The sequence below is a fragment of the Zea mays genome, chromosome 5, assembly GCF_902167145.1.
Source record: "Zea mays cultivar B73 chromosome 5, Zm-B73-REFERENCE-NAM-5.0, whole genome shotgun sequence".
NCBI lineage: Eukaryota > Viridiplantae > Streptophyta > Magnoliopsida > Poales > Poaceae > Zea > Zea mays.
Genome location: NC_050100.1, coordinates 170,734,189 through 170,747,239, shown reverse-complemented (window position 1 = coordinate 170,747,239; position 13,051 = coordinate 170,734,189). Strand labels below are relative to the sequence as shown.

The 13,051-nt window shown below is 49.1% G+C and overlaps 1 long non-coding RNA gene and 1 other non-coding gene across 2 annotated transcripts; one reads left to right on the top strand and one right to left on the bottom strand.

Annotated features, from left to right (window-relative positions):
- Positions 1 to 8,509: 8,509 nt before the first annotated feature.
- Positions 8,510 to 10,143, bottom strand: LOC109939962 (uncharacterized). The gene is made up of 2 exons (XR_002262425.2): positions 9,624 to 10,143; positions 8,510 to 9,038 (listed from the first exon to the last, which is right to left on the bottom strand). It is a non-coding gene; the product is annotated as an uncharacterized lncRNA (long non-coding RNA).
- A 1,866-nt stretch (positions 10,144 to 12,009) lies between these two features.
- Positions 12,010 to 12,213, top strand: LOC111589493 (U2 spliceosomal RNA). Its single transcript, XR_004849904.1, has one exon. It is a non-coding gene; the product is annotated as a U2 spliceosomal RNA (small nuclear RNA).
- The last annotated feature ends 838 nt before the right edge of the window (positions 12,214 to 13,051 follow it).

Below are 13,051 nucleotides of genomic sequence, written 5' to 3'. Positions count from 1 at the left end.
CGGACCACCCAAGAGACAAGTGTCCATTCTCTAGTTCCGGACCCCAGGTTGCCAGACCCGCAGGACTTATAGCTCCAAATACTAGAGTACCCGTCACGGAGTGGTGGAAGGTGCAGGCTTTCGGGTACGGGACCAGGCTAAGTGGCCACACAGGCTCCGGACCACCCCATGGAACGGGCTCCCGTTCTTTAGAACTGGCACCCAGGCTATTGGGCCCTCCTGCTTTCACAGAGAGGTCCTAAACTGCAAGCCTGGCTGTTCAATTTGGATGTCATTATGTCTAATGGAAAGGGAACTGTTCGGGTGGGTTAGATAAAATAACATTCGGAAAACCGCAAGGTAAGACCATGGAGCAGTAGGATAAAACTATCATAGAGGCACATTTGAGGGGTAAATCTTTTCTTTATAACTTGTCTTGCATGGGTGCAGACCAACAGGTCGGGCTTATGAGGGAGGACCTCACCGGGTTGGCGTACGCATATGCGTTACCTAGTTACAAAAGGGAGAAAAATTCGACCCCTCAGACTTGCTCCTATGGATAGAACTTACAGAGATGCTCCAGTGGTCAGGAAGAGGTATTCCTTCAGTCATAGCAAGATAGTCACCCTCGGGTCGGCGTATTCCCGTTACCTTGAAGGGTCCTTCCCAGCTGGGGGAGAGTTGTGAAGCCCTTCTTAGTTTGGTACTTGTCGTAGGACTAGGTCCCGACCCTGGGTTCCCATCTGCGTTTGATGAGGGAGTCCCCGTCCTCGTGCTGTAGCCATTTCTGCATGGACTTGTCAGGAGCCTGGACCCGTGGGGAGTCCAGAAGGGTTTCCGGGGGAAGGCAGGCTTCGGCCCCATAGACCGGGGAGTACGGGGTCCCTTCGGGGGTCCATCTAGTTGTCGCCACCGGAGTAGGAGTCTCTGGTGAAGACATCTTTCAGGTCCCCCTCGGGTGACTGATACCCGAGGTCCCGTTCAGCCGCGGCCACCTCACAGTCGTCGACCTTTTCTTTGCCAGGTCGGCAACGAGGTGGGGAGCCATCCTTGGAAGACTGCTCACGCCGCTCGCTGATGCGTTTCACGAGGTCGATGATCTCGCGACACTCTGCGGCGCTGTGGTGACCGTTGGGGTGCACAGGGCATGAGCCGCTGTTACCCCTCTGCGGCCGTGGGCATTTGTTGCGGTCGCCCCAGCCCCCGGTCGCGGCTGCAACAACTAGAGCGGTGGACCACGGCTTCTGGTGGTCGCGGTCCTTCTTCTTTTTCTTCTTACCGTCCCGGGGGACGGCACCCGAGCCACCCGACTGGGAAGCCCCGGTTTGTGGGGTCGAGTGCCATGCACAGCCCTCGGTGGCTCTAGCGCATTTGTCGGCCAGAGCGAAGAGTGTGAGGACAGTCTCCACGTCATGCGTGGCCAACTTCTCCAACATTTTCTCATCACGTACCCCCTGGCGGAAGACCGTGATGATGGAAGCATCAGAAATGCGAGGTATAGTACCTCGCACCTTGGTGAAGCGGGAGATGAACGTCCGGAGAGTCTCCCCGGGCTCCTGCCTTACCGTGTGGAGGTGGGCCTCCACACCGTGCTGCTGTAAGCGCTGGCGAAGTTCGCAATGAACCGCGTGTAGAGCTCTTCCTAGGAGTAGATTGACCCTGGGGCGAGGTTCATGAGCCAAGTCCGGGCAGGTCCGGACAAGGCGACATGAAAATATGTCGCCATCACAGCGGTGTTTCCACCTGCTGCTGTGATAGCAGTGACGTACACCTGCAGAAACTCCGACGGGTTTGACGTTCCGTCATACTTTTCCAGCAGGTGCGGCCGGAACTTGGGTGGCCATGATGTCGCGCGGAGATGATCTGCGAGAGCGGCGCAGCCCACGCCGGCCAAGGGGACACCCGCTTGGGACCGGGTGCCCATTGGGGCCTGCGGTGCTACCGTAGCGAAGTCTTGATCGAGGTTGCTACCCACGATGTTTTGGCGGCGCTCGTGTGCCCTCTCCAAAGAGACTCGGGCGCCCTCTCCCGCACGCCTGTGGTTGAGTTCTACCCGGAGGTCGTTGGTCTGTGCACCCCTCACTGAGGGTGAGCGCACAGACGCCGACACCTCATGTTGGCGTCGGGATGACCGTGGCCTCGACCTGGTCGAGGTAGAATGTGCCATGCCGAGCAGCCGGTCGACGTCGTCCCAACACTGCTTCATGGCCCCCGGTGAGGCCGTGGAGCTTGGAGGGTGACGCAACAACTCCCTGGCTGCTGACAATGCTCCTAGAGCCGCCCTCGACGGAGTCCGGGATGTCTGCGCAGTTGTATGCTGTCGTGCAGCGTGCACAGCAGCAGTGCCCGACACTGGGCGGTTGGGAACCTGTGGCGTGGAAGAAACAACTTCTTCCTCCACTAGGAAATCCGTTGAAGTCTCGGCGCGGTGCTCCACGATTTGCACCATCATGCTGAGCGAGGAAACAAGCAAAAACCTAATGCCTAGCCCCCTACCTGGCGCGCCAAATGTCGGAGAGGGAATTCTCCGGCCGGGTGGCCAAATGCACCCGCCCTAAATCCTAAGATGAGGAAGGGGCTTAAGTGTTTTGCCTGTCTTGCTAAGCGATCACCGAGCACATGAACACGCGAGGATTTAGAGTGGTTCGGGCCGCTAGAGCGTAATACCCTACTCCACTGTGTGTTGGATTGCTGTGGAAGCTTGAGAGTTGAGAGTCTAAGTTTGGTCTAAGAGAGTCTCCCCTTGTAATGTTGCATGCCTCCCCTTTTATAGCTAAGGGGGGCATGTACAAGGGTACTGAGCCCCGACATGTGGGCCCAGGGACACAACATATGTAGTACTTGGAGCTACTAATGTTTGCTGCTGGAGGAATCTTTCTTGTGCCCTGACATCCGAGATCTGCATAGTATCGGCGTGCAGGGGAAGCTTCTCGTATAAGGGATGATGAGCATAGTGCGCCGCGCGGCACGACCGTACTGTTTGACGATGGACTGGACATGCGCGCCGTCTGCGGGATGGCCCTGGCGCCGCCTGCCAGTGGAGTGGACAGGACACATTAAATGCTAAGGGGGCACATCGCCTGTCAGTAGGGTGGACAGGCGGCCTGTCCTCTCCACAATAAATGCAGAGACTGTGAGGCCTAGAGGCCTTACGTCAGGCTCCGCCCGCTGGCTTATGTCACGGGCAACAAGCCATGTGGCAGCACCGGGTCTATGCCTGAGCGGGGAGCGCAAGCGCACATGATAAGGCCTGGATACGTGTCAGTACCGAACCCTTGCTTATGCCAGGGTCTAACCTGTTCCGGAACCTCGTCGTGACCCGGACCTTACTCGGAGGGATCTAGACCCCATACAAGGGACCCGACATGCTTACTTGGGAGTCTTGGGCCGTAATCGGGGGTCCGGGTTGTACGTACAGGGGTCCGGTGCTTTCTTCCGGAGGTTCGGTCCAACTGATACATCCTGGGATGTATCATCTTTTCTCGCCATGTGGTGCCCCTTGAGTCGTCCACGTGGTGGGGTCGGGTGCTATTCACAGTGCGTCTAGAGATCGCCGTACGGGCACCGCGTCTTCACACTGTAGTAAGGGGTACCCCTGATTAAGGGTACCGATAATACCCAATGGCCCACCTCTTAGGTTGACGCCCATAGACCACCCCATAGCTACTAAACCAAGAAAGATTACAACTACTGCCTCCACCCCTCGCAAAAATGCTCCCTAATCCACCAAATCCAACCACAACAACCTAACCAAGAAGAAGACTTCTTACATCCACTAGTCCAAGGATTCATTCACATGATCTCTAGAGGATCTAACTAAGACTTTGACATAAAGAGACAAAAGAGGGACTTCTTTTGGTAGTTCAAACATGTCACTATGACTGGACTAATAATACAAACAATGTGGTCCCACGTCCCCCTAACTTTTGATGCCTGAGATGTGGATCTGCAAACTGCTCCGCACACCGACGTGATTGTAACACCCCAGGTGTTACTCAGGGTGTCCACCCAGGGCTACACGATTTAAACCTACTATCACATGTGGGTTAGTTTGAGCAAAGTACATCAAACTTAGAATTCAAGGTCCTAAGCAAGTGCAACCCATCTTGGATATCATACCCTAACTTACCATGCACATCTAAAGGGGAGAATTGCCCAAAACCTCAATACAAACCCCTTTGGACAATGGGAACCCTAGATGTAAGTATGACCAAAAGGTCATGAAAACCTTTTGATCATGGCTTGGGCCAAGTATAAAAGTTGTAGTACACTTATAACCTACAAATAATAGTAAGAAAGTAACCCCAAAAAGATTTCAAAAAAGCCCCAAAAAGTTCACCAAAGGTTTGAGCACAAAAGAAAAATCAGAAAATGCCTAAGTCCAAAACTAACCTTTGGCCAAAGATCACACATGTTCACCCTCTTCCAAAATTCAAAACACTTCGACCCAATTGACAAAGTGGCGCCAAATTACCCATAGAATTCCCTGGAGGAAGTTGACACCTACCCTAAGTCGTTTGACACGACTTGGCATAGCTTTTGTCCCGGTTTGGACAGCTATGACATAGGAAACTTCTCACCCCTCTATCTCCCTACCCCGACCATATCTTGACTTGGAACTCACAACAAAAAGGTAGGATATGGAGCAGGGAAGAGACCGTACACAGTGGTTTTGCCAAGATACGGACGCTAAGGTGCTCAAATCCGCCATTGAACCATGGCAGAAGCGAGCTCCCACGTGTTCGACGCGGGCTGACACTCGGGGGGGGGGGGGGGCGCTCAGAGCACGCCCGTGCGCGAACCCCCGCGCGCCCGCGGCCGCCCGTGACCACGCCCGCGCCACGGTTATAAAGCCTATCCCAGTGCCCGGCTGCCTTCCCCGTTGCCTCCTCCGTACCACGCCTAACTCCCCCGAGCTCGCCCATAGCTCCGGCGACCTCCCCGCGACCCGCCAGATCCGCCTGAGAGCAACCACCGTGGACAACCCCTTTCCCGCCCTCCTCTGCTCGGTCCAAGCCCTCGGATAGCTTCCCTGAGAGGCCGTGAAGCTTGCACGAGCTTGAACCGAGGACCCGCGCCACCGGAATAGCGAAATCGTGCTCGCCGGAGTTCAGAACCCCGCCGGCGCACGTGGACCGGGTAAGTCACTGCGCCATTTTTCGATTCAATGCACAGATAGCCTCTACATCACCCCGTGAAGCTCACCGTGCCATTGGATTGAACTAGATCGCCGTGGTTTGACCGGAACACTCGCCGCCGACGAGAGCCCCCGCCTGCGCACGTGGACCGGACGATTCCGGCCACCCCCGCCGTCGAGCCGTACACCGTTGTCACCGTCAGAACCTCCCGGAGCCAACCCCGCCCCTCGCCGGACCTCTCTCGCCGCCGGTAAGCCACGCCACCCTTTTCTTTCTCGCGGGTACTGTTTAAACCTAGGGAGGGACCGCGGGGGAGAAGAAGAAAAAGCTAGGGGGTTTTGCGCAATGTCAGTGACTCAGATGAATAGTAGCGTGGGGGTATAACTAAGAGAGTTAGTTTAGAAATAACCCAAGGACCTCGGTGCAAAGTGGTTTTCCAGGAAACCTTTTATTAAATCTGATTTAAAATTTGAACAGAACTTGAATAATCCATATCTTCTGTTTTATTCATCCAAATTTAGTCAAACCATTTTTGTCAGATCTTAAATAATATGAACTACTTAAGAAAAATATAAAACCCCTATGTACTATAGAAAACTTTAGGGTTTTGATTTAAATACTGATTTGACCAAAAGCTAAATAATGGGAAGAAAAATAGTTGCACTATTTAACTGGAGTTAAGGAAATTTGGAGAAGTTTATGACCACCTACTGACCTATTTAAAAATGCTAAACCCCTCTGTACACCCCATTAAGGTAGAGTTTGCCATTTATTTTACATTATGCTTAAGGTTAAAGAAAATAGGAAAAGTGATTTAAATAAAGAATCAGGGAGCCCCCATATTTTTGTTAGTATACTTATTCAGTGTAGGTTACTCGAAAAATTGATTATACCCTGGTTTAGTATAAAATAAATAGGATACCTTTTATTTTAAGAAAACAAGGAAAACTTAGAAAAGCCCTACAAAAATAACCCCAAGGTGAAAACACCTCAACCTTTGGGATAGTAAATCTTTTGTTATAAAGAACATAGGAAAAATATGAAATCTACTGTTTGACATTTTTCAAATAGCAAGGTAGTGGAAAGTGCCTTTTTGGCATTAAACTTTAGAAAATCACAACTAAATGACCATCCCTTAGCTTTCTGTGATTTTTTGGCACAGAAGATTATTATTACTGTTAGATGCCAACAAAAATAACCCTTAGGACATAACCCACTCCTAGTTGAGAGTTGTAGTGCAAAGTGGCCCTTTTACACAACTTTTGATTATTTTTGTCTAAAGCATAGCCTTTTTATTTTGAACCTCAACTTCCTAGAATGGGCTATATTGACCAATGGCAACCCACTGTAATTTTTACAAATTTTTTGGAAAAAAGTTAAACCACTGTTGTAGTTCAAACCTCCACTAGAATTCATAAATAGAAAATAAAGAAAGGAAAATGAATAATGGAAATTAGTGTCATCCTAAAACCCTTTGTAAATTGTCCACTGAAATATATAAAGGAAATACCAATCCACTATGCCTAGCCCTAACAAAACCTAAACCAAGAGTGATAAGCATAAACCACTAAAAGCCACGTATGACCAAGAAACCCTAAGTTACTCATTAACTTAGTTTTTCTTCCTTTAGCATAATGTTATTAAATCCTGCATAATCATGACATACATATTCATTGCATTTCGATAGACTGTAACCTCGCTGACGGAGAGTACTTCCTCGTGCCGGAGCAAGGAGCTGCTCAGGAGGTAGCCCCGGATCCAGCACCAGAGCCTGCACCAGAGGACCTGCCTGCCACTGCTTTGGAAGGCAAGCCCCGTTTTATGCATAACCTGTTATTTATGCTATTTTACTATACTTAACGATTGTAGGATTGAATGTGCACTTAGGTGTAGGAGTTGTTTGAAACCCTAGTTGCATGATCTCAGGAATCCTTTTGAACTGGATACTAGTATGCTAGGTCGAGTAGCTGCTTTATTTAATTAGGATCTCGGTAGAAGACGAGTGATTTTTCTAGCACTCGCGCGAGATCAGGAATTGGTTGTACCCACTTTCATATCATCATGATACTAGTCTGTGGACAACAATCCATGGGGATTGGTTGTCTACGAGATGAAAAATTTGGAATAAGGATTAACGTGCGGATACCTGTGTCAAGCATTTGAACGTACTAAACACATACCGAGAAATATGGTAAATCGGTAAGCCTAGTACCTGAGTGAACCTGCCTGCAGACTTTGCCCCTCACGTGACCTGAGACGTGGTCTCCCATTCTGGTTATGGTGGGTATAAGTGCGGTCACTGCACGACGGCAGTCGGGGTGAGTGAGGCATTGTACGCCAAGGCGGTGAGCCCTGATCTGTTGCCAGGGAATCGATGGGGACGGTTGATGTGTGTGGGGACGGAGTGCCTCGCCACGTCGTGTGTTTAGGTTTACCTTGCAAGGATAAAAACTCGATTCGAATCGTCTGCTTCTCGCAGCTAATGAGACTGCTTGATCCATTGTACTGCATTGAGTAACAAGTGAAAATATGATGAGTTGATACAAGATGTTGATTGCTAATAATGTTTGCTACTATGTATGAGTAGATAGTACATATCTAGCCTTAAGAGAGTCACACATAAATTGGCAAAGTTAAAACTTGACTTAGAAACTCAGCTAGTGCTTTTGGCAACCAAACCCCACAGCCAAACAGTTGCATGTCTAGAGGTAGAGGAGTAGACTCCTCACACCGGGTAAGTCTAGCTGAGTATTAGTATACTCAGCCTTGCTTGTGGCATAATTTTACAGGTTCTTTGGAGGACATGGTTGCTGGAGTGACTTGGCCGTCCATCTTGCCACCGGGTTGGACTGTCGAGTGGGACCCCGCCTCAGCTGAGGAGGAGCATGAGGAGTGATGGGACAGTCTTCCCCATCTCTCTATTTATTTATCGTTAGTTTTATTCCGCTGCACTCGAACAATGATGACTACTTTTGCAAAACTCCAATGGTGATGTAATAATTTAATACTCCTTAATGCATGGTTTTATGCTTTATTGTATTTGCTCTGTGACTCACCATCGAGTGAGATTGTGGTACTTGATCCTGTCAGTGGCCTTGTCGGACTAGATCCGAGGGATTGACGGGTTATTCCCATTTAAGTGTGGTCTAGCCTTTAAGGTGGGACTTAGGCACTTAAGTCGGAATAATTCGGGCAGTTCCGCCACAGCGATGGTCATTAAGTGCAATATAGCAGGATGGGAGCTCCACAAGGTCCTCGTGGATAACGACAGCTTGGCCGACATAACTTTCTAACATAACTTTGATCAGATGGGCATCAATCACAAATTCCTCCAGCCAGCATATAGCCCCTCTACGGCTTTGGTGGAAAAAGCACATTCCCACTCAACAAGATAGATTTACCAATGTCCTTGGGAACCACCCCAAACGCTAGAACAGAGCAAGTCACATATGACATAGTGGACATGGTGTACCCCTATAACGCCATCCTTGACAGGTGCTCCATTAACAAACTTGAAGCTGCCATTCACGACCTATACCTTTGCATTAAACTTTCATGCCCTTGGGTGTAATCATAGTCTATGGAAATTAGTAGACTGCTCACAACATCGAAAGGGACTTCATTCCCATCTAGAGAAATGTACATTACCTTGACAAAGAAACCAAACACCACTCAAGCCCTCGCATGGAGAAAATGGAAAAAAGGAAAAGCACCCAATCCAAAGCACAAAATGGGCCAAACAAGTCCACCTAGGCCTAGCAGTACTCAACCATACAATACTCGTCATCGAACACCTCAACAGCGAAGACGAGGAAAAATTGATAACCTGCCTTCGCAACAACAAGGATGGCTTCGCCTGGTCATCCTTCAATCTAGTAGGAGCCAGTCACAACATCATCGAACACAGCTTGAGCATCAACCCTTCGATCCAGCCAAAGAAGCAAAAACTTCGTAAAATGTCAGACAAAAAAATCGAGTCAGCGAAGGCTGAAGTACATAGACTACTAGAGGCAAAGTTCATTGAACCCATTGACTACTCAACCTACCTTGCCAACATAGTAATGGTGAAAAGTAAAAATGGTAGTTGGAGGATGTGCATCGAATTCACCATACTCAACAAACCTGCACCAAGGACACCTGGTGCATGCTCTGGCTTCAAGGGTTGAGAATAGATCTAACTCCTTTATGAACCGGTATGCTATCTTGACAACCAGATCCCCGATCGATGTCTGATAACTCGCCTTAACTCAACACCCTCTCATCGCCAATCAATGGCCTTGATTTAATTAAGCCAAAAGGTATGTCCTTCTAATCTCACCCGTTGGCCCGAAATCAACGGCAGTCGCTTCATTCCCCCTCCACCCGGTTGCCCGAGGCGACGCCGCCCTCGGCCCGCGGCGGAGACTCACCGGAGTCACGCCAATCTGATGATCTGGTGGACAATACTCCACCCCGAGAACTGATACGCGTAGAGGAGATCATGGCAGAAATATAGGACCAACTCACCGGTGCTTTAGGCTGTCTGCAAAGTCTGGCCGCTGCTCGGCATGGAACCGTGGCAGCGCTCGAAGTTCGACGAGCAATTGTGTAGTCTCCAGCCATCCACGGTGCATGCAATTGACGCACATGCATCCTGTGAACCAAGACGATGCCCACCGTCCGATCCTTGTGGCTGAGGCTCCGGTGAATCAAGCGCAAGACGCGGGCGGCTTCCGATCCCCCTCTCTCCGTTCCTCTCACTACTGGTTCTGGCCTGGTGTACGATTTCTCCCGATGATGGTATGAGATGAATGGGGAGGCTCGACATATATAGCCTCGAGGAGCACCTAGAATGATAAAGCCGACGAATTTGTTGATTTCTGTTACGATCCAGTGCCAGAATCTTTGGTGATGGTTCTGTTCATGCTCTCGATCGGGGAAAGGGAAAGCTAGCAGGGGGTCCCACACGGCAGAGAGCGTCGTCCAACGCATGGTGCTCGCCCAGGCACACGTGTGAGTGCGGAACAGATGCACTGACATCCCCGACCCACGCGACCAGGGGTTTTAGGTGATCTGCACATCAAAGAGGGTGGCCGGAACGCGGGCCCTGCTGGCAGAGTGACACCTGCACGCGAAATGTAATGGAGGTCGACAGGGAGGACCCACCCGTCGGCGCGCAACAGCGAAATCGGCTGGCGCGATGGCGAAGTGGGCCGAGTAGGCGTGAGAAGGAACTAGGCCGAGGTTTGTTAATGGTGGGCTTCTTTTGTATTATTATTTTTCTTGATTTTCCTTTTCTATTTTGGTTTTCAACTTTTAAAGTCCAAATTTAAAATCTGGTTTTGAACACAAGTTAAATGCAGTAAGTAAAACACCAACATGAGATGCAATTATAATTTTATGTATTTATTTGTTAATTGTTTAAATAAATGCTTCTAAACGTAACCTTTATGAAAAGAATATTCAATCAATTAAATAGAAAACATTTCTATTATTCCTTTTCTCAATTTTTTTAAACTCTAACTTTTGTACTTACCAAAATTTAATATTATCATTTATTTATTTTATGGAAGTATATTTTTTCTATTATTAAAAGACCTTTTAAATTAAAATTTTGGATATAATTTTGTAAACCCAAAACAAGATTTTGGGTGTTAAGGCCGAGGGGAAGGGACATGGATTACACATGATCTGAGCTATGTACCTCTCCTCACGTAAAACACAAAGACCCAACTTCACAAAGGCCCAACTAAGAGAAGTCTCTACTATATTAAATTAACAGTTTCAACAGTCGTTCCGTGTCATCTTTTTACAAAGAACCTTTTATATTTCTTCAAAATCAACACGCGGTACCGGATCATATCCCATTCCTATCCTATTTGTTCGCACAATAGCATTATCGTAGCTGTCGCTCTAGCAACAAACCCCATCCATTTTGCAACAACCTCCGTCCGCTTCTTCCGCCATTGCACTGCCGCTGCCGAGGAGGATTAGGGCGCTCGCCTCCGGATAAGGATGCTCACTAGGTGATAAAAGTTGCATCGAGTCCAGCCAACTCTAAACCTTCTCGTCGCCAGAAGGGACCAGGAGCCCGTCTCCTAGCTCACTCGTCTTCCGCTGCGACGCGAGCTCTGCTCTGCTCCTCTCCTCCCATCCCATGGGCGAAGTGGCATCAACGGTAGATCTACCTAGCGTGCCTTCATTCGGTCACAGTTATTCTCGTCGGATCTATTATTGGTAGAGACCGCTCTAATTGTCGTGTTTTTCGCAGGGGACGTCCACTGACCAGGACACAAGCTTCTCAAATAAGCAAGCCAAGCTGCTCAAGACGCAGAAGTTCGCGTCCGAGCTTGACCATCTGGCCAGTTCGTTCTTTCACTCATACCCTTTGTTTCTCAATTTGGTTGTAATAAGCGCACAATACTTTAGGGATATATAGCTGTTGTCTGCAAGGGCTTCCTCTGATCTAGCGATTTTGTGCTTGGTAGGTGGATACATCAAAGGTCAAATTGGACGTGACGAAGCCCTGGATTGCTAAGCGGGTCATTGAGCTACTTAGGTTTGACATATGTTTCTGATCCATGCAGAGGTAGTTACATTTTTATTGTTTGATATGATACTCTAAAGGTAAGAGCAAGTATGTATTTCAGTAAGCATGTTAAGCATTAGAGGATAAATTTGTTATATTCGGTATTTCAGGAATGATCTTGTTGGCGTACTTGTGCTTTTCTATGTCTTGCTAAACTTGGAGAAAATAGTTAAGCCATCACCATAAATGAATTTGCATGTGTTACCTATAGAATCTTAATAATGATTTTGGTTAGGGCATCAGATCTACACCATCTTCTCGCTCTCAAGTCCTAAGCCAAAACATTAGCCATAATTTAATTCAAGTATAGGGGCTCCTTTTCAACTCATTTTTCAGTCTTTTGGCTAAGATCAAGTGTAATATTTGTTTTACCAGTTCAATATTTGGTATATGAACAATATGTTTACTTTGACATTAAATTCATTTATTATGGGTATTTTTATGTGGAGGGTCCATTAAGACTTTAAAATGTCGCTTAGTCACCCAATTAATATCATCAAATGCCAGGTAACGCCCGTGCGTTCCTATGGAGTGAACATGTTATGATAAGATATTGTCGGTACCCTGGAACAGGGGTACCCCTTACTATAGTAAGAAGGCGCGGTAAAACGCGCCTTACCCCGCCACGGGGGCAAACTTCGAGGCCGCCAGGATCCGGACCCCCGTGAGAGGATGCCGGACCCCAACATACCTAATTGGGATCTTAGTGTTCCCCTAAGATGGAACCCGGACCCCTCTAGGTGAGGTCCGGACCGTCCACAACGAGATCTCGGGGCGAGGTGTGCCTTGGCTTAAGTCAGGGGCGTACAGGGGTCCGGCACAGACACCTGTCGGGATCTTGCCAGGCACGCCTACGCTCCCCGTCCGGGCGGGGAGCCAGTACTGCCACGTGGCCTGCGGACCGTGACGAAAGCCGGAGAGAAGGGCCTGACGTAAGGCTTTGGGGCCACGCGATCTCTGCATTTATTGCGAGAGATCACGCGCCGCCTGACCGCCCTGTAGAAAGGCGAAGTGCCGACTCGGCATTTAATGTGCCCCGTCCACTCTGGTGGCAGACGTCGACCAGACCAGACGGCATGCCTGTCCAATCAAGCAGCGGGCAGTACGCCCATGCTGCTCTACGCGCGCAGTGGTCATCATAACTTGGACGATACCGAGAAACCTTTGGCAGCACGCCAATTCTACTCAGGCAGTAGATGTCAGGGCGCATGGAGATAGCGCAAGGTGACCAACATTAGTTGCTCCGGGTATTATAACCTTATGTCTCTGGGCCCGCATGTCGGGGTTCATGGTCTCTTTGTGCATGCCCCCTTCAACTATAAAAGGGGAGGCATACGATGTTACACGCAGACACAAGCTCAGACTC